This window comes from Pleurodeles waltl, chromosome 6, assembly GCF_031143425.1.
Source record: "Pleurodeles waltl isolate 20211129_DDA chromosome 6, aPleWal1.hap1.20221129, whole genome shotgun sequence".
Lineage (NCBI taxonomy): Eukaryota > Metazoa > Chordata > Amphibia > Caudata > Salamandridae > Pleurodeles > Pleurodeles waltl.
The window spans coordinates 965,688,909-965,708,772 of record NC_090445.1 but is presented as its reverse complement, the minus strand read 5'-3'; the positions used below and the strand labels follow the sequence as shown (position 1 = coordinate 965,708,772).

General features: G+C 47.9%; 1 protein-coding gene across 2 annotated transcripts in view; it reads right to left on the bottom strand.

Annotated features, from left to right (window-relative positions):
• Positions 1-19,864, bottom strand: part of BTAF1 (B-TFIID TATA-box binding protein associated factor 1) — a 927,996-nt gene that overhangs the window by 436,244 nt on the left and 471,888 nt on the right. The window lies entirely within an intron of this gene.

Sequence of the window (19,864 nt, the reverse complement as noted above, 5' to 3'; positions counted from 1 at the left end):
TAAGTATATTTTTCAAATTTTAAAAGTAGACACGTAGTGCAATTTTCAAAGAAAGCAATGCACACACCCTGAGCGGCATGGGGCAGCCGGGTGCAGGATGCAAACAGCAGCGTGCGCCCAATCTTTTTCAATGGAGGTACCCCAGGGTTCACAGGCTGCAGGCTTGGTTCAGGGAGTCCGCTGAAGACCAATGGTAGGACAGGTAAGTAGAGAGCCTGCTGGACATTGCTTGTCTGTCGACTGGGTTCCCCAGGGTCATGGGGCTGCAGGTGCAGGGGTACCTTTAGGTGTCAGGAATCTTCACTGGAGCCAGTCGGGGGGGGGGGTCCTCTGTATTTAGAATGCAGGCATTGACATGTTCGTAAGAAGGGGCAACCCAGGGTGGACTTCAGGTCCTAATCGCCTGGGGACCTTCTCTGAACCAGTGGGCCACCTGGACTTGTGCCGTGGGCGTTGGTTGCAGAGTGGGCAGGACTTGCGGATCTAGGAGGTTCTAGAGTCATTCGTTAGGGTTTGTTTGTGGACAGGGCCACTGTCCTCTGGAGTTCTTGGTCCTTTGGTAGGCAGTACTCTGGTGGTTTGTAGCGGTCACTGGTCCTGCAGGATGTGTTGCCTTTTTGTAGAAGGCATCTTGAAGCTGTAGACAGGCTGGTAGGGCTGGGGCCAAGTCAGTTGTCACCCGGAGTCTTCACTGCTGGTGTAGCTCTTCATACCTTTAGGCTGCCAGGAATCTGAAGAGCAAGGTTCTGGGGTGGCCCTAAATACTAGCTTTAGGGGCGTTTTAGGGGTCAAAGGGCAGTAGCCAATGGCTACTGACCTTGAGGGCGGCTACCCCCTTCCTGTGCCTACTCCCTATTGGCTATCTACCTCCAAAACAAGATGGAGGATTCTGCGGGGGGTTTACCTCAGCTTTGGGCATCCTAGGGGTGGACACTCCTCCTGGTGTTGACCAATTTTCCCACCAGAGCCGCTGCCAAAAGTGGGGCTTTGGTCCGGGGGCAGGCATCTCAACTAGCAGGAGCACCCTGAGGCAGCAGAGAAAAAGGCATGAGTCTTTGAGGCTCACCGCCAAGTGTTACTGTTTCTGCAAGGGGGAGCTGTGAAGCACCTCTTCCCAGAGCAGGCATTGTCCCTGACTCCTGACAGCACAAAGGCTCTCACCCTATGGGGTCAGAAACTAGTCTGGTAGAGGTAGGCTAGAATAGACCGATCAGCCACACGCTAGAGTGCTGGGTGAATTTCAGGAGGCATCTCTAAGATGCACTCTTTCTGCATTTTACAATAAATCCAACACTGACATTAGTGTAGGTTTGAGCTGAGAAGTTTGATACCAAACTTGCCTGCCTTCAGTGAATCCATCATGGAGCTGTGGAGTTTGTAATGACAAACTCCCAGCCCATGTACTCAATAAGGTTACACTGCACTTACAATTTCTAAGAATGGACTTGGACACTGTAGAGGCATATTGCTCTTGCAGCTATGCTCTAACCTGTGGTGTAGTGCACCCTGCATTAGGGCTGTAAGGCCTGCTAGAAGGGTGACTTACCTACGCCACAGGTATTGTCTGTGGGCATGGCACCCAGGGCAGTGTGCATGTGTTTCATGCGGGGTGCCTTAGGGTGGCATAATACATGCTGCAGCCCTTAGGGACCCTATCTGCCCACGGGGCTCTTGGTATCACTGGTACCTTTTACAAGGGACTTAGCTGTCTGCCAGAGGTGGGCCAGCTGTGGAAGCAATGGTACAGTTTAGGGAAAGAAAAGGTGATGGGGCCTGGTTAGTAGGATTCCAGCACACAGTCAAGTTGGCATCAGATAGACAAAATTGGGGTGGGGTGATTGTAACCATGACAAAAGGGGCACTTTCGTTAGGCAAACCTCAATGTGTATGTCTGTGTAGGTATCGACATCATACGGACACCAGGGATCTGTCTGTGTGTAACTGGTCCAGGTCATCTTCAGTATCCTGTATAATATGTGGGGAATGAGGTGATCCTTGTGGTGAAAATTCCAAGGGATCACCATGCAGTTGTTGCGGAGAAGGCAAACGTGGTGAAGGCATGATAGTTGGTGGAGGAGATGAAGAGGGTGGCTGAGCCTCTTGTATATTCTTATCTGCCCTCCTTTGCTTGACTGGAGGTGTGGAATGCTGCAAAGCCTCCTCAAATGAAGGTTGTCTTTTTGTTGTAGGCTGGATATAAAGTTGTGATTGCTTGCCTTGGAGTGGTGCTTCGTTTTATGGAGAATGGGCTCTGATAGCAATTTTGATTCCAGGCTCTTTCTAGACTTGAGTTTTATCGGTTGCATAGCTGATAGTTTCAGTGCTGAGGTCGCCGGAGCGAAGACCGGTAGACATGGTGTCCTGGATACTGAAAATGTCGGGCATCTGCTCTATTTCCTGCCTCTGTATTTCTCGTCAACAAGCTCGGTTACGCAGATTCGTCTTTGACCTAAAGGGTTGGCATGACTCACAATCGTCTTTTGGGTGCTCCGGCAACAAGCAGAGGTTACAGACCTGATGTTGGTCAGTCTGAGGAAATTTGGATTGGCACTTTGGATGGAAGCGGGTACTTTCGATCAGTCTTTCATTCTCTCAGGTGTATGGTAGAGAAAATGGCTGCCCGAAGGGCCAGACTCAAAAACTTGAATCCCACAAAGATTATCAGTTCCAAATCCCAAGGGATAAAGAATAACGCCATTAAAAACAATACAGACGGGGTTAGAAAGGGTTTTCCTGAATGGAAGAGACTTATGGGGTCTCGAACTGGAGCTTTGAATAAACACTACCGGAGCAGACAGCAGAAGAAAACTATCTGAAGATGGAGTCCAGGACCATGCACATTGCCACAAAGAGGAGTCACTCTACCTCATGACTTGTAATACGTTTTTTAAACAAAAACAACTTGTAACATTCCAGAACCCAGCACTAGATGGTGAAAGTATGGAGAGCATGTGTATCTACAGCCACACTTTCCATTGAACCTTTACTTTGCTGTTAATGGTGATGGGTTGAAAGGAGGGACATGCAAACTGTGGACGGCCGGGTGTGGGCAAGACCACAATTGTGTTTTGACCAATGTCAGCAAAAAAACTGCCTTTGTCAATGCCCTCTGTGTATAATTTGAGCAAGGGCGGGATGATATCAGGGCAGAGCCTGCAATAGAACCCCAACAGTTATCCATCGGGTCCAGGTGTCTTACTATGGTTAAGGTCCGCCAGAGCATCCCTATATCATCTGTCGTAATGTCTCAATCCAGTGTGGTTCTGTCCAAGGCTGAGAGACAGGGCAAAGGGAGCGCCACTACCAGATGGGACATTGACTCACATTCTGGCTGCACCCTTACTGCGTATAGATTCTCACAGTATTGGGCAAATACAGCAGCGATCCCTTGAGATTCTTCTATCCACCCCCAAGATTTGTTCGTTATGCATCGTATTACCCTGGACTTCGCATTGTGTGTGGCGATCCAGTGCATCAGTTTGCTCGATCTGTCCCCCCGACTCATACACCCAACGCATGGAGGCCATCTAGCACTTAATGACCTCATCCATGCAAAAGTGGCAACGGGATGTTCTGTCAGTTTCTAGTTGGCGCTTCTCCAATTCGCCCTGCATCTCCGGTACTTGCGTTCTCTATTTAATATCGATGCCTTGAGTTTGGTATTATGGCTATGCCAGTCACAATTGGCCCCTCAAAGGCATGAAAAGCCTGTGCCTCTCATAAAAGCCTTACATACCTCCTACAAGGTCCAAGCAGAGTCCACTGAGCCCTTGCTCAGTCCTATGAAGGTTTTAAATTAATCAAGCAGGTGGGCTGCAAATTATTTGTCTTGGAGAAACCAGGCATTGAGGCGCCACATAGGGCGATCTCCTTTGGGTGTCATATCAAAGTGGAGTAGGACTGAAGCATGATCAGATATCTCGTGGGGCAAAATGTGCTCGGATCCCGTGCTCAGAAGGAGATCAACAGCTGGTAAAAACAGATAATTAATGTGGGACAATGACTCATGGGTGGTAGAGGCATGAGTATATCCTAACTCCTCTGGATGCCATACCTGCAAGGCGCTACTAAGGCCAAGCCCCCGCGTCCTGTGCTCTAAACACTAACTGCATCTCAGTGAGCACGCAGTCCCCAATAACCCCCTTATGCCAGTCCCTTCTTCCCATGACAGTTAGTTTCCCCCCAACTCTGGTTGTCCCTAGAGGGAGCGACGCCACCAAATTTAGAAGAACTCTCAACAAGGTCTGGTGCATCGCTGGTGGACATAAATGCTCAGAATATTACAGATAATGCCCTCCATTGTGCCTTCTAGTATTATGAACCGGCCTTAAGTGTCTTGTTTGATCTTAGTTACAGCCATTGGCAATGATTTGTGTAAAAGGATGGCAGCACCCTTGGGCCCCCCTGACATGTCCCTTGTGGACTATCCTACCTTATACCTTGAGGACGAGGAACTGACAGTTCAGACACTGTAAATGAGTTCTTGTAAGAGCACTATCCCCAGGGCGTGTTAGGCATGTCCCTCAGGGTCACCAGCTGCCACAGTTCCCTTGTGTGCGTTCAAACTGCCATGACCTCAGCTCTCGTGGCAAGTGTCTATACCAGACGTCCACTCATCCCTTACAAACTTGTTGGGGGGGGCAAGGGGTAGGGCCAAGGCTGGAAGTATCGGCTCAGACCAGGACTTGTCCTCCACATCTTGGTCAAGCCTCCCACATCCTTGTAGTTGTGGGGAGTGATCCCAGTCCCATCAACCGAGTCCACTGCAGAGCACCACCATTGCTAGGTTGTAGATTAGTGGCCTCAGCAACGGGAGGTTCATACCCCAGAGTCTAGTCCCCTGCAGGGTTCAGATCAAGTTTACAAGTGGTTGTTCTTCCTGCTCGGGGGCACTCAGGGAAAAAAACAGATATTCAGTCTTTGTCCCCACCTGGTGCCTCTGCAGCAATGTGCGAGCTATGTGACCGAGAAACAAATCAAGCATGAAGCGCAGCCCAGGCATAGTAGGCCATGTGAAGTCTATGCCACATAGGGGTAAAATTATGAGGAACAGGTATTGAGCACTGCACAGTGTACGTGCAGTCTTTTGAGGTGGTGTGGTCCCAGTCCCTGGTGGAAAAAGCACAGCGGGGCTGAGCATTGACTCCAGCACCACAGCAGCACTCCTTGCACGTCTTATGGCCCTAGGAGTGATCCCGGCTCCAGCCCTGCAGCCCAGTGGTGAAGTGCGGCTGGGTTATGCAAAACAAAAACACGACTGCAGCTCAGTATGCCTCTAAGCAGTGGCGGCAGAGGGGGCCACATTCGCACCGAGGTGCTTCCAGCAACACAGGCCAGGGAGTGCAGATCGGCCCCGGTACACCATTTTATCGTTATTGCGACTCGTTGCACCTGTCGCTCTGGTCCTCCAGACTTCCCAAGGCTCCTACAGGGAGAGTCCCACTATCAAACTATGCAATCACTGCTGAAACAGCTATATATCTGCGTTTGAAAAATACACTATTCCATGGTGAATTGATTGTGGTCCACATGAAGATGTGGAAGTCCTACAAAAGAGCCCATGTTTCCACTATCTGCATTGAATAGGATGGCTAAATATTTCCTGCCAGATTGCAGACTTGCCTAAACCTCATCACTCAGCATGTTATTTCAGCCCTGTAGGAAGTTGGCTCTGTATGTACTATTTCAAAATAAGAAATGGCATGCACAGAGTCCCAGGGTTCCCCTTAGAGGTAAGATAGTGGCAAAAAGAGATAATTCTAATGCTCTATTTTGTGGTAGTGTGGTTGAGCAGTAGGCTTATCAGAGGGTAGTGTTAAGCATTTGTTGTACACACACAAGCAATAAATGAGGAACACACACTCAGACAATTCCAGGCCAATAGGTTTTTACATAGAAAAATATATTTTCTTAGTTTATTTTAAGACCCACAGGTTCAAGATTTACAAACAATACTTTAAATGAAAGGTATTTCACTCAGGTATCTTAGGAACTTTGAATCATCACAATAGCATGTACAGTTTTGGCAAAAATGGCAATAAGCTATTTTAAAATTGGATACAGTGCAAAATTCAACAGTTACTGGGGGAGGTAAGTATTTGTTAGTTTGTCAGGTAAGTAAAGCACTTACAGGGTTCAAAGTTGGGTCCAAGGTAGCCCACCGTTGGGGGTTCAGGCAACCCCAAAGTTACCACACCAGCAGCTCAGGGCCGGTCAGGTGCAGTCGTGCCCAAAACGTATAGGCTCCAATGGAGATAGGGGTGCCCCGGTCCGAGTCTGCTAGCAGGTAGGTACCCGCGACTTCGGTGGGCAGACCAGGGGGGTTTAGTAGGGCACTGGGGGGGGGGTATGATTTCAGGGGGCATCTCTAAGATGCCCTCTGGGTGTATTTTACAATAAAATGTACACTGGCATCAGTGTGCGTTTATTGTGCTGAGACGTTCGATACCAAACTTCCCAGTTTTCAGTGTAGCTATTATGGTGCTGTGGAGTTCGTGTATGACAGACTCCCAGACCATATACTCTTATGTCTAAGGTTTTGCTTAGACACTGTAGAGGCATAGTGCTCATCCACCTATGCCCTCACCTGTGGTATAGTGCAACCTGCCTTAGGGCTGGAAGGCCTGCTAGAGGGGTGACTTATCTATGCCATAGGCAGTGTGAGGTTGGCATGGCACCGTGAGGGGAGTGCCATGTCGACTTAGTCATTTTCTCCCCACCAGCACACACAAGCTGGCAAGCAGTGTGTCTGTGCTGAGTGAGGTGTCCCCAGGGTGGCATAAGACATGCTGCAGCCCTTAGAGACCTTTCCTGGCCTCAGGACCCTTGTACCAGTTACAAGGGACTTACCTGGATGCCATGGTGTGCCAACTGTGGAGACAAAGGTACAAATTAGGGAAAGAACACTGGTGCTGGGGCCTGGTTATCAGGCCTCAGCACACTTTCAAATCATAACTTGGCATCAGCAAAGGCAAAAAGTCAGGGGGTAACCATGCCAAGGAGGCATTTCCTTACACAACCCCCCCAAACGAAAGAGGATGAGACTAACCTTTCCCAAGAGAGTCTTCATTTTCTAAGTGGAAGAACCTGGAAAAGCCATCTTCATTGGCATGGGCAGTCCCAGGACTGTGTTCCACTATAAAGTCCATTCCCTGTAGGGAGATGGACCACCTCAACAGTTTTGGATTTTCTCCTTTCATTTGCATTAGCCATCTGAGAGGTCTGTGGTCAGTTTGAACTACAAAGTGAGTACCAAAGAAGTATGGTCTCAGCTTTTTCAGGGACCAAACCACAGCAAAGGCCTCCCTCTCAATGGCACTCCAACGCTGCTCCCTGGGGAGTAACCTCCTGCTAATGAAAGCAACAGGCTGGTCAAGTCCATCATCATTTGTTTGGGACAGAACTGCCCCTATCCCATGTTCAGAGGCATCAGTCTGCACAATTAACTGCTTGGAGTAATCTGGAGCTTTTCAAACTGGTGCTGTGCACATAGCTTGTTTCAGGGTGTCAAAGGCCTGTTGGCATTCTATAGTCCAGTTTACCTTCTTGGGCATTTTCTTGGAGGTAAGTTCTAAGAGGGGGGTCACTATTGATCCATATCCCTTCACAAACCTCCTGTAGTAGCCAGTCAAGCCAAGGAATGCCCTGACTTGAGTCTGGGTTTTTGGAGCTACCCAATCCAGAATAGTCTGGATCTTGGGTTGGAGTGGCTGAACTTGGCCTCCACCTACAAGGTGTCCCACGTAAACCACAGTTCCCTGCCCTATCTGACATTTGGATGCCTTGATAGAGAGGCCTGCTGCTTGCAGGGCCTTCAAACCTTCTTCAGGTGGACCAAGTGATCCTGCCAGCTGGAGCTAAAGACAGCAATATCGTCAAGATCAGCTGCACTAAAGGACTCCAAGCCAGCAAGGACTTGATTCACCAACCTTTGGAAGGTGGCAGGGGCATTCTTTAAGCCAAAGGGCATTACAGTAAACTGATAATGCCCATCAGGTGTGGAGAATGCGGTCTTTTCTTTTGCTCCTGGTACCATTTTGATTTGCCAGTACCCTGCTGCCAAGTCAAAGGTGCTTAAGTATCTGGCAGCACCTAGTTTGTCAATTAATTCATCTGCCCTTGAAATGGGATGGGCATCTGTCTTAGTGACAGAATTAGGTCCTCTGTAGTCCACACAAAACCTCATCTCTCTTACCATCCTTGGTGTGAGGTTTGGGGACTAAGACCACCGGGCTAGCCCAGGGACTGTCAGAGTGCTCAATGACTCCCAATTCCAGCATCTTGTGGACTTCCACTTTGATGCTTTCCTTAACTTGGTCAGACTGTCTGAACATTTTGTTTTTGACAGGCATGCTCTCTCCTGTGTCCACATCATGGGTACACAGGTGTGTCTGACCAGGGATTAGGGAAAAGAGCTCAGCAAACTGTTGTAAGACTTTCCTATAGTTAGATTGCTGTTGGCCAGAGAGAGTGTCTGAATAGATCACTCCATCTACTGAGCCATCTTTAGGGTCAGTGGAGAGGAGATCAGGGAGAGGATCACTCTCTGCTTCCTGGTCCTCATCTGTCACCATCAACAGATTCACATCTGCCCTGCCATGAAAGAGTTTGAGGCGGTTCACATGGATCACCCTTTTGGGAGTACTGCTAGTGCCTAGGTCTACCAGGTAGGTGACCAGACTCTTTCTCTCTAGCACTGGGTAAGGGCCACTCCATCTGTCCTGAAGTGCCCTGGGAGCCACAGGCTCCAGAACCCAGACTTTCTGCCCTGGCTGAAACTGAACCATAGCAGCCTTTTGGTCATACCACATCTTCTGGAGTTGTTGGCTGGCCTCAAGGTTTTTGCTTGCCTTTTCCATGTACTCTGCCATCCTGGAACGTAGGCCTAGTACATAGTCCACTATATCTTGTTTAGGCTCATGAAGAGGTCTCTCCCAGCCTTCTTTTACAAGAGCTAGTGGTCCCCTGACAGGATGGCCAAACAGAAGTTCAAAGGAGGAAAACCCTACTCCCTTCTGAGGCACCTTCCTGTAGGCGAAAAGCAGACATGGCAAGAGGACATCCCATCTCCTTTTGAGCTTTTCAGGGAGCCCCATGATCATGCCTTTCAATGTCTTGTTAAATCTTTCTACAAGGCCATTGGTTTGTGGATGGTATGGTGTGGTGAATTTGTAAGTCACCCCACACTCATTCCACATGTGTTTCAGGTATGCTGACATGAAGTTGGTACCCCTGTCAGACACCACCTCCTTAGGAAATCCCAATCTGGTAAAGATACCAATGAGTGCTTTAGCTAATGCAGGGGCAGCAGTGGACCTAAGGGGAATTGCTTCAGGGTACCTAGTGGCATGATCCACTACCACTAGGATATACTGGTTCCCTGAGGCTGTGGGAGGTTCAAGTGGACCCACTATGTCCACACCCACTCTTTCAAAGGGGACCCCCACCACTGGAAGTGGAATGAGAGGGGCCTTTGGGTGTCCACCTGTCTTACCACTGGCTTGACAGGTGTGAAAGGAGACACAACACTCCTTTACTTTCTGGGACATGTTGGGCCAATAGAAATGGTTAACTAACCTCTCCCAAGTCTTGGTTTGTCCCAAATGCCCAGCAAGTGGAATATCATGAGCTAAGGTCAGAATGAACTTCCTAAACTCCTGAGGCACTACCACTCTCCTATTGGCACCAGGTTTGGGATCTCTTGCCTCAGTGTAGAGGAGTCCATCTTCCCAATAGACTATGTGTTCCAGTGATTTTTCCTTTGGTCTCTTCAGCAGCTCCCTCAGAGGGCAGAACGTCTTCCTGGGAAGAGTGGTTCCCTTTTTTGTTGTGTTGAAGCTGGTTCCCCAGTCTTCTTTCCTTTTCTCTTGGAGGGTTGGGCCATTATTCCAGGCTCCAACACCTCTTTTCACCCTGAGCTTTGCACTGTGCCCTTGTCTTGACACACACCAGTTCAGGGATTCCCCAGCATGGCTGCATGGGTTTTGAGTTCTACCTCAGCCCATGCTGAGGACTCCAGGTCATTTCCAAGAAAACAGTCTACAGGGATATTTGAGGAGACTACTACCTGTTTCAGGCCATTGACCCCTCCCCATTCTAAAGTTACCATAGCCATGGGATGTACTTTAGTCTGATTGTCAGCATTGGTGACTGGATAAGTTTGTCCAGCCAGGTATTGACCCGGGGAAACCAGTTTCTCTGTCACCATGGTGACACTGGCACCTGTATCCCTCAGGCCTCCTACACTAGTCCCATTAATTAAGAGTTGCTGCCTGTATTTTTGCATATTAGGGGGGCAGGCAGCCAGTGTGGCTAAGTCCACCCCACCCTCAGAAACTAATGTAGCTTCAGTGTGAACCCTGATTTGCTCTGGGCACACTGTTGATCCCACCTGGAGACTGGCTATTCCAGTGCTAACTGGAGTAGAGTTTGAAGTGGAACCTTTCTTGGGACAGGCCTGGTCTCCAGTTTGGTGTCCCTGATGATTACAGCGACACCAGGCCTTTTTGGGATCAAAGTTTTTACCCTTGTACCCAAAATTGGATTGTGAAGAGGCTTTGGACCCTCCCTCTTGAGCAGGTTTTTGGGGCCCTGTAGAAGACTCTTTACTTTTTCCCTTGGATGTCTCAACACTCTTTCCCTGGGGAGTCTTTGTTACCCCTTTCTTTTGGTCACCCCCTGTGGAAGTCTTGGTCACCCTAGTCTTGACCCAATGGTCTGCCTTCTTTCCCAATTCTTGGGGAGAAATTGATCCTAGGTCTACCAGATGCTGATGCAGTTTATCACTGAAACAGTTACTTAAAAGGTGTTCTTTCATAAACAGATTGTACAGCCCATCATAATCATTTACACCACTGCCATTAATCCAACCATCCAGTGTTTTGACTGAGAAGTCAACAAAATCAACCCAGGTCTGGCTCAAGGATTTTTGAGCCCCCCTGAACCTAAGCCTGTACTCCTCAGTTGAGAATCCAAAGCCCTCAATCAGTGTAGCCTTCATGAGGTCATAGGGTTCTGCATCTTTTCCAGAGAGTGTGAGGAGTCTATCCCTACACTTTCCAGTGAACATTTCCCAAAGGAGAGCACCCCAGTGAGATTTGTTTACTTTTCTGGTTGCACAAGCCCTCTCAAAAGCTGTGAACCATTTGGTGAGGTCATCACCATCGTCATATTTAGTTACAATCCCTTTAGGGATTTTTAGCATGTCAGGAGAATCTCTGACCCTATTTATATTGCTGCCACCATTGATGGGACCTAAGCCCATCTCTTGTCTTTCCCTTTCTATGGCTAGGATCTGTCTTTCCAAAGCCAATCTTTTGGCCAACCTGGCTAGCAGGAGGTCATCTTCATTGAGGCTGGGCTCAATGCTTCCAGAGTTGCTAGACTCTCCTGTGAGAGAAGCAGCATCTCTGACTATCACATGTGGAGTCAAGGTTGGAGAAACCCTGGTCTCCCTATCTAGGACTGTAGGTGGGAGTTCCTCAAAGTCACTAATGTCCCCCTCTGTGAGGCCATCATCAGAGGGGTTGTTTTTAGCAAACTCTGCAAGAGCTCACGGAGCTGTACTTTGGTAGGGTTTGAACCAGTTTTTATCTTTTTGATTTTACAGAGAGACCTTAACTCTGCCATCCTAAGATGCAGGTAAGGGGTGAGGTTGAGTTCCATCACTAACTCTTCTGTAGTAGACATTATGTTTCTAAAAGTTGGAATACTTTTTAAGAATCTAAAACTATCTCTAGAACTTAAATCAAACTTTTAAACTCTAAAAGAAATGCTAACAGGAACTAACACAAGGCCATGGCAGGACTTTAAAAAAATTAGAAAAATAGCTAAAATTTCAAAAATCAGTTTCTAATGACAATTTTTGGAATTTATTTGTGTGATCAGGTATTGGCTGAGTAGTCCAGCAAATGCAAAGTCTTGTACCCAACCGCTGACCAACCAATGTAGGAAGTTGGCTCCGTATGTACTATTTCAAAGTAAGAAATAGCATGCACAGAGTCCAAGGGTTCCCCTTAGAGGTAAGATAGTGGCAAAAAGAGATAATTCTAATGCTCTATTTTGTGGTAGTGTGGTTGAGCAGTAGGCTTATCAGAGGGTAGTGTTAAGCATTTGTTGTACTCACACAAGCAATAAATGGAGGAACACACACCCAGACAATTCAAGCCAGTAGGTTTTTATATAGAAAAATCGCTTTTCTTAGTTTATTTTAAGACCCACAGGCTCAAGATTTACAAACAATACTTTAAATGAAAGGTATTTCACTCAGGTATCTTAGGAATTTTGAATCATCACAATAGCACGTACAGTTTTGGCAAAAATGGCAATAAGCTATTTTAAAATTGGACACTGTGCAAAAATCAACAGTTCCTGGGGGAGGTATGTATGTGTTAGTTTTACAGGTAAGTAAAGCACTTACAGGGTTCAAAGTTGGGTCCAAGGTAGCCCACCGTTGGGGGGGATCAGGGCAACCCCAAAGTTACCACACCAGCAGCTCAGGGCCGGTCAGGTGCAGAGGTCAAAGTGGTGCCCAAAACGTATAGGCTCCAAAGGAGATAGGGGTGCCCTGGTTCTAGTCTGCCAGCAGGTAGGTACCCGCGACTTCAGAGGGCAGACCAGGGGGGTTTAGTAGGGCACTGGGGGGACAAGTTAGCACAGAAAGTACACCCACAGGGGCAGCCGGGTGCAGAGTGCAAACAGGCGTCGGGTTCGCAATAGGTTTCAATGGGAGACCCAGGGGTATCTTCAGTGATGCAGGCAGGCAAGTGTGGAGGGGAGGGGGATGGGGGGGGGGGGGGGGGAGGCTCCTCGGGGTAGCCACCACCTGGGCAAGGGAGAGGACCACCTGGGGGTCGCTCCTGCACTGGAGGTCGGATCCTTCAGGTCCTGGGGACTGCAGGTGCAGTGTGTTTCCCAGGCATCGGGTTCTTTGAAGCAGGCAGTCGCGGTCAGGGGGAGCCTCTGGATTCCCTCTGCAGGCGTCGCTGTGGGGGCTTAGGGGGGTCAACTCTGGCTACTCACAGGCTCGCAGTCGCCAGGGAGTCCTCCCTGTAGTGTTGGTTTTCCGCAGGTCAAGCCGGGGGCGTCTGGTGTAGAATGGAAAGTCTCACGCTTCCGGCAGGAAACGTGTGGTCTTTGAAAGTTGCTTCTTTGTTGCAAAGTTGCAGTTTCTTTGGAACAGGGCCACTGTCCTCGGGAGTTCTTGGTCCTTTTAGATGCAGGGTAGTCCTCTGAGGCTTCAGAGGTCGCTGGACCCTGGGGGACGCGTCGCTGTTGCAGTTTTTCTTGAAGTGGGGAGACAGGCCAGTAGGGCTGGGGCCAAAGTAGTTGGTGTCTCCTCCTCTGCAGGGCTTCAGGTCAGCAGTCCTTCGTCTTCAGGTTGCAGGAATCTATCTTCCTAGGTTCTGGGGGCCCCTAAATACTCAATTTAGGGGTGTGTTTAGGTCTGGGAGGTTAGTAGCCAATGGCTACTAGCCCTGAGGGTGGCTACACCCTCTTTGTGCCTCCTCCCTGAGGGGAGGTGGGCACATCCCTAATCCTATTGGGGGAATCCTCCATCTGCAAGATGGAGGATTTCTAAAAGTCAGAGTCACCTCAGCTCAGGACACCTTAGGGGTTATCCTGACTGGCCAGTGACGACTCCTTGTTTTTCTCATCATCTCCTCCGGTCTTGCTGCCAAAAGTGGGGCCGTAGCCAGAGGAGGCGGGCATCTCCACTAGCTGGGACGCCATGTGGCACTGTAACAAAGGGGGTGAGCCTTTGAGGCTCACCGTCAGATGTTACAATTCCTGCAGGGGGAGGTGAGAAGCACCTCCACCCAGTACATGCTTTGTTACTAGCCACAGAGTGACAAAGGCACTCTCCCCATGTGGCCAGCAACATGTCTGGCGTGTGGCAGGCTGGCAAAACTAGTCAGCCCACACTGGAAGTCAGGTATGTTTTCAGGGGGCATCTCTAAGATGCCCTCTGGGTGTATTTTACAATAAACTGTAAACTGGCATCAGTGTGCATTTATTGTGCCGAGACGTTTGATACCAAACTTCCCAGTTTTCAGTGTAGCTATTATGGTGCTGTGGAGTTCGTGTATGAGACTCCCAGACCATATACTCTTATGGCTACCCTGCACTTACAATGTCTAAGGTTTTGCTTAGACACTGTAGGGGCATAGTGCTCATGCACCTATGCCCTCACCTGTGGTATAGTGCACCCTGCCTTAGGGCTGTAAGGCCTGCTAGAGGGGTGACTTATCTATGCCATAGGCAGTGTGAGGTTGGCATGGCAGCCTGAGGGGAGTGCCATGTCGACTTAGTCATTTTCTCCCCACCAGCACACACAAGCTGGCAAGCAGTGTGTCTGTGCTGAGTGAGGGGTCCCCAGGGTGGAATAAGACCTGCAGCAGCCCTTAGAGACCTTCCCTGGCATCAGGGCCCTTGGTAGCAGGGCTACCAGTTACAAGGGACTTACCTGGATGCCAGTGTGTGCCAATTGTGGAGACAAAGGTACAGGTTAGGGAAAAAACGCTGGGGCCTGATTAGCAGGCCTCAGCACACTTTCAAATCACAACTTGGCATCAGCAAAGGCAAAAAGTCAGGGGGTAACCATGCCAAGGAGGCATTTCCTTACAAGCCTATAAAAATGTTTACAAATGGGAGGTTTTTGCTGAATCCGAGGAATCCATTCAAAACATTTTCTAAAATGATACTTGCATTGAACATCCTCCACTGTGACACGTTTAGGAAAATGGCTCCCTGTTGCAGTTACCCCCCACCTTTTGTCTAATAATGATGCTGACTTGACTGAGAAGTGTGCTGGGACCCTGCTAACCAGGCCCCAGCAGCACCAGTGTTCTTTCACTTAAAAATGCACCATTGTTTCCACAATCGGCACACCACTGGCACACAGATAAGTCCCTTGTAAAAGGTACCAGTGGTACCAAGGGCCCTGTGACCAGGGAAGGTCCCTAAGGGCTGCAGCATGCGTTGTGCCACCCTAAGGGACCCCTCACCTAACACATGCACACTGCCATTGCCTTTTTCTCCCCACCAACACACACAATCTGCAAAGTCGACATGGCATCCCCTTCAGGATGCCATGCCCACAAAATACTGCCTGTGGCATAGGTAAGTTACCCCTCTAGCAGGTGAGGGCACAGCTGCATGAGCCATATGCACCTGCAGTGTCTAAGTCTATTCTTAGACATTGTAAGTACAGTGTGGCCATATTAAGTATATGGTTTGGGAGTTTGTCAAAACGAACTCCACAGCTCCATAATGGCTACACTGAATATTGGGAAGTTTGGTATCAAACCTCAGAATAATAAACCCACACTGATGCCAGTGTTGGATTTATTACAAAATGCACACAGAGGGCATCTTAGAAGATGCCCTCTGTAATTTACCCAATCCTTCAGTGCAGGACTGACCGGTCAGTGCCAGCCTGCCACTGAGACGAGTTTCTGCCCCCCTGGGGTGAAAGCCTTTGTGCTCTGAGGACAGAAACAAAGCCTGCACTGGGTGGAGGCGCTTCTCACCTCCCCTCTGCAGGAACTGTAACACCTGGCGGTGAGCCTCAAAGGCTCGTGCCTTTTGTTACAGCACCCCAGGGCATCCCAGCTAGTGGAGATGCCCGCCCCTCCGGCCACTGCCCCCACTTTTGGTGGCAAGGCAGGAGAGGATAATGAGAAAAACAAGGAAGAGTCACCCACCAGTCAGGACAGCGCCTAAGGTGCCATGAGCTGAGGTGACACCTGCCTTTAGAAATCCTCCATCTCGGTTTTGGAGGATTCCCCCAGTAGGAATAGGGATGTGCCCCCCTCCCCTCAGGGAGGAGGCACAAAGAGGGTGTAACCACCCTCCAAAATTCAGTATTTAGGGGTGACCCAGAACCCAGGAAATCAGGTTCCAGCAACCTACACAAAGAAGAAGGACTGTGGACCTGAAAGCCCTGTAGAGACGACAGACGACAACAGCTTTGGCCCCAGCCCTACCGGCCTGTCTCCAGACACCTGCACAGCAATGCATCCAACAGGGACCAGTGACCTCTGAAGCCTCAGAGGACTGCCCTGAACCGAAGGACCAAGAAACTCCAAAGAACAGCAGCACTGTTCAAAAACAGCAACAACTTTGCAACTTTTTAGCAACTTCCAAAGAACTCACTCTTCCAACTGGAAGAGTGGGACTTCACACTCTGCACCCAACGCCCCCGGCTCGAGCGCCAGAGAACCAACACTGCATAGAGGACTCCCAGGCAACTGCAACCTCATCAGTAACCTGAGACGACCCCCCTGCACATCCATAACGACGCATGCAGAGAGGATCCAGAGGCTCACCCTGACCGCGACTGCCTGGAACAAAGAACCAGACGCCTGGACCAAGCAATGCACCCGCAGCCCCCAGGACCGAAAGGAACCAACCTCCCGTGCAGGAGTGACCAGTAGGCAGCCTTCTTCCTAGCCCAGTCGTTGGGTGGCCCGAGAAGCCCCCGTGCCCTGCCTGCACCGCTAGTGACCCCCGGGTCCCTCCATTGACTTCTATTAAAAACCTGACGCCGGCTAAGCACACTGCACCCGGCCGCCCCTGTGCCGCTGAGGGTGTGTTTTGTGTGCCTACTTGTGTCCCCCCCTCAGTGCTCTACAAAATCCCCTCTGGTCTGCCCTCCGAAGACACAGGTACTTACCTGTTGGCAGACTGGAACCGGAGCACCCCTGTTCTCCATAGGCACCTATATGTTTTGGGCCCTCCTTTGACCTCTGCACCTGACCGGCCCGTTTTGCTGGTGCAGTGAGTTTGGGGTTGCCTTGAACCCCCAACGGTGGGCTGCCTATGCCCAGGAAACTGAACTTGTAAGTGCTTTACTTACCTCAGAAACTTAACCTTACTTACCTCCCCCAGGAACTGTGTCCACTTTTAAAATAGCTTATTGCCATTTTAACCTATACTGTGTATGTTACTGCTCTAATTCAAAGTTCCTTACTTACCTAAATGGAGTACCTTGCATTTTATGTATTTACTTCAAATCTTGAATCTTGTGGTTCTAAAAATAAATTAAGAAAAGATTTTTCTATATAAAAACTATTTGCCTGGAGTGAAGTCTGAGTATGTGTTCCTCATTTATTGCCTGTGTGTGTACAACAAATGCTTAACACTACCCTCTGATAAGCCTACTGCTCGACCAAACTACCACAAAATAGAGCATTAGAATTATCTAACATTGCCACTATCAACCTCTAGGGGGAACCCTTGGACTCTGTGCACACTATCTCTCACTTTGAGATAGTATATACAGAGCCAACTTACTACAACACGAAAAACGTAAGAGTCCATTTGCAAATGATTCCCAGCACTTATAGGTAATTGACAGTTTTAGTTGACAACCTACAGACTTTACGGAAGCAAAGTTTTGCAGTCACATAATCCACCTGCACATCCGTGAAATAAAGAATGAGAAGCAAGCTGGTCTTCTCCAAAAGCTTACGTGCCCCAGTTGCATCCACCACCTTGGAAGTGCAGACAAATGCTTAAACTGGACATTTTTTGATCTGGATAGTATTTGGATAAAAATAAGTCAGAGTTTCTCCTCATTAATAAAGTTCATGAGTGCTACAGATGACTGTCATTCACAAAACAGCCTCTTTATGTAACAAACCTTTAAAACAATTCCAACTATGTTCCTCTTTAATGGTGCATCCAGCCATCTCCATCTCAGCATATAAGATTTGCATTGCTTCTTAAAAGGACAGGGAAACAACCCCAGTAAGGCAAGTCAGTGTGTTCCATCTTTCACGGAAAATAAGATGCAATTCGGAGGACTCTGCCATTAAGCACCCACTTAAAGTAGAAATATTAAGCGCTGCACTATAACATGATGACGTCACTTGACATTTTTACCACTTTCCCCTCATTGAACAACATGGTCAATGCTGGAACTGAAACCTAGGAAAAAGTAACAGCTAGAACCTTAACGTGGGGAAAAAAAAAATTAAGGTTGCCTCAATAAAAATTAATGCAGAATCCACATGAGGTACTACCACAAGGAAGTGGGAGGGCCCAAAAACATTGCTGCATGTTTCTGCAAGAGACCAAATTAAGTTAGTAAACTTCAGAATGTACCATAAGATCATACTACAAGAACTCAAGAATTCCAGCTGGGCCAGATGTACTACATAAATAATGGGCAACACAACAGATAAGGATCCCAGCGCCAACAGGCAAGAAATTGACACTATACACAGTGGTAAAACACCTCTGCTCGAGGTTAAATTGGAGGTATAACCACAATGGACTTTTCACAACATGACCAGGGTTGCAGAAGTCATCTCATCGTCAAGTTATTGAATTTAAGGTTTTAAGCATCAAGACACCTCAATCACAAATCAATATAAAAGCTTCATCAAGACTATATTGGCTAATTAGAGTCCTATAAAAGACAATGCAGTAAGCATTGAAGCCCCAACGGTGAAGTGTTTCCCCTAAAGTATTGTGCACACAACCCAACAGCAGCAGCTAGCAATTTTTATAAGTAAAAGCTGGGCCCAAGTCATGGACCGTGGGTGACCTATTTTCAAGCAGCAATTGGATTGGTCAAGTTCTGAACTTTCAGAAATCAATCATTTTGAAGACTAAAGAAAATTAATATGTGGTGAAATTGAGCCACTGAGCACGTCCCACCTCTCCAAACTATCGAAAAGATTCCAAGAAGCAGTATAACACAGAAGGTGATTAACTTAAGAATGTTGTTAAAAGCTGGAATTTCCCACAAAACACTTCCTGCAACCCTTAGGAGAAGGGCAGCAGCGGGCTAAAAAAAGGCAGTTGCGACAAGAGTAATTTTGCTCAAATTAAAGATAATAACATCCAAGGCTATGTGGAAGGGAACAGCACACTACGTATATATCATCCAAAGTGAAAGAATAAGTTCAGAGTTCGAGCATTCATAATATATTTTCATTTTAAGACTTACACTCGTAAATCTCCATCGTTTCAACCTTCTTAAATCAAAAAAATATATAATCTTTTCTCTAGGCGTATCATGGCCTTATTTCACATTATACCCCATGAAAACCAAATGTGACTTTGTTATTGAAATTAATTCTGCTAGCACTATGGATGCTAAATCGCTATTACTCAATCTCTTTTTGGACTTTATGGATTATTCGTGACCACCAATACTACGTGCTTATTTTCTGCTTTGCGGGTATGCTCAACTATATTAATTATATACAACTCTGTTTTCTCCCTGTTGGTCCATATCACCTACCTCACTTTTGGTGGCACTAAAAGTACAATTTATTATCATCAGAACAATTTCTCACTCATTTTCTGAAAACATCAGCAATTCTAGCCTCAATAAACTAAAATGGAAATGGCTTGGCGCTCTCACAACAAGTTTGAACACAGGGGAGCACAAATACGAATATCATTCACTCTCTCTCTTCAATGTTTTACCTTTTCTCTCTTTAAACTTTAAATCTACACTCTGTCATATATTGAGATACAATACCTGCCACCTTTGCTTGCAACATCCCTATTGACACACTATTTCCATTGATTCGTTTCACAGCCCTTGAAAAAGTCAAATGTGACGAAACACGTGCCGCTGTTTTGGATGTATCAGACTGATTGGATTTACCTCGGTTAATGCAAGAATAAATCTCAATTGACTATTGCACGAATTCTCGAACTCTGAACTTATTCTTTCACTTTGAATGATACGACTTGTACTACTGTGGTGTGCCCTGGTGTATAACTAATTCTGTTCAGTTCTGTTTGGCTTCACCAACCAGTATCTCCACGCCCGCGGTGGTTGGGTGTGACACCGGGTTGGCACCCATGATATTTGTGAACATACCAATTAATTTGTTGTAAC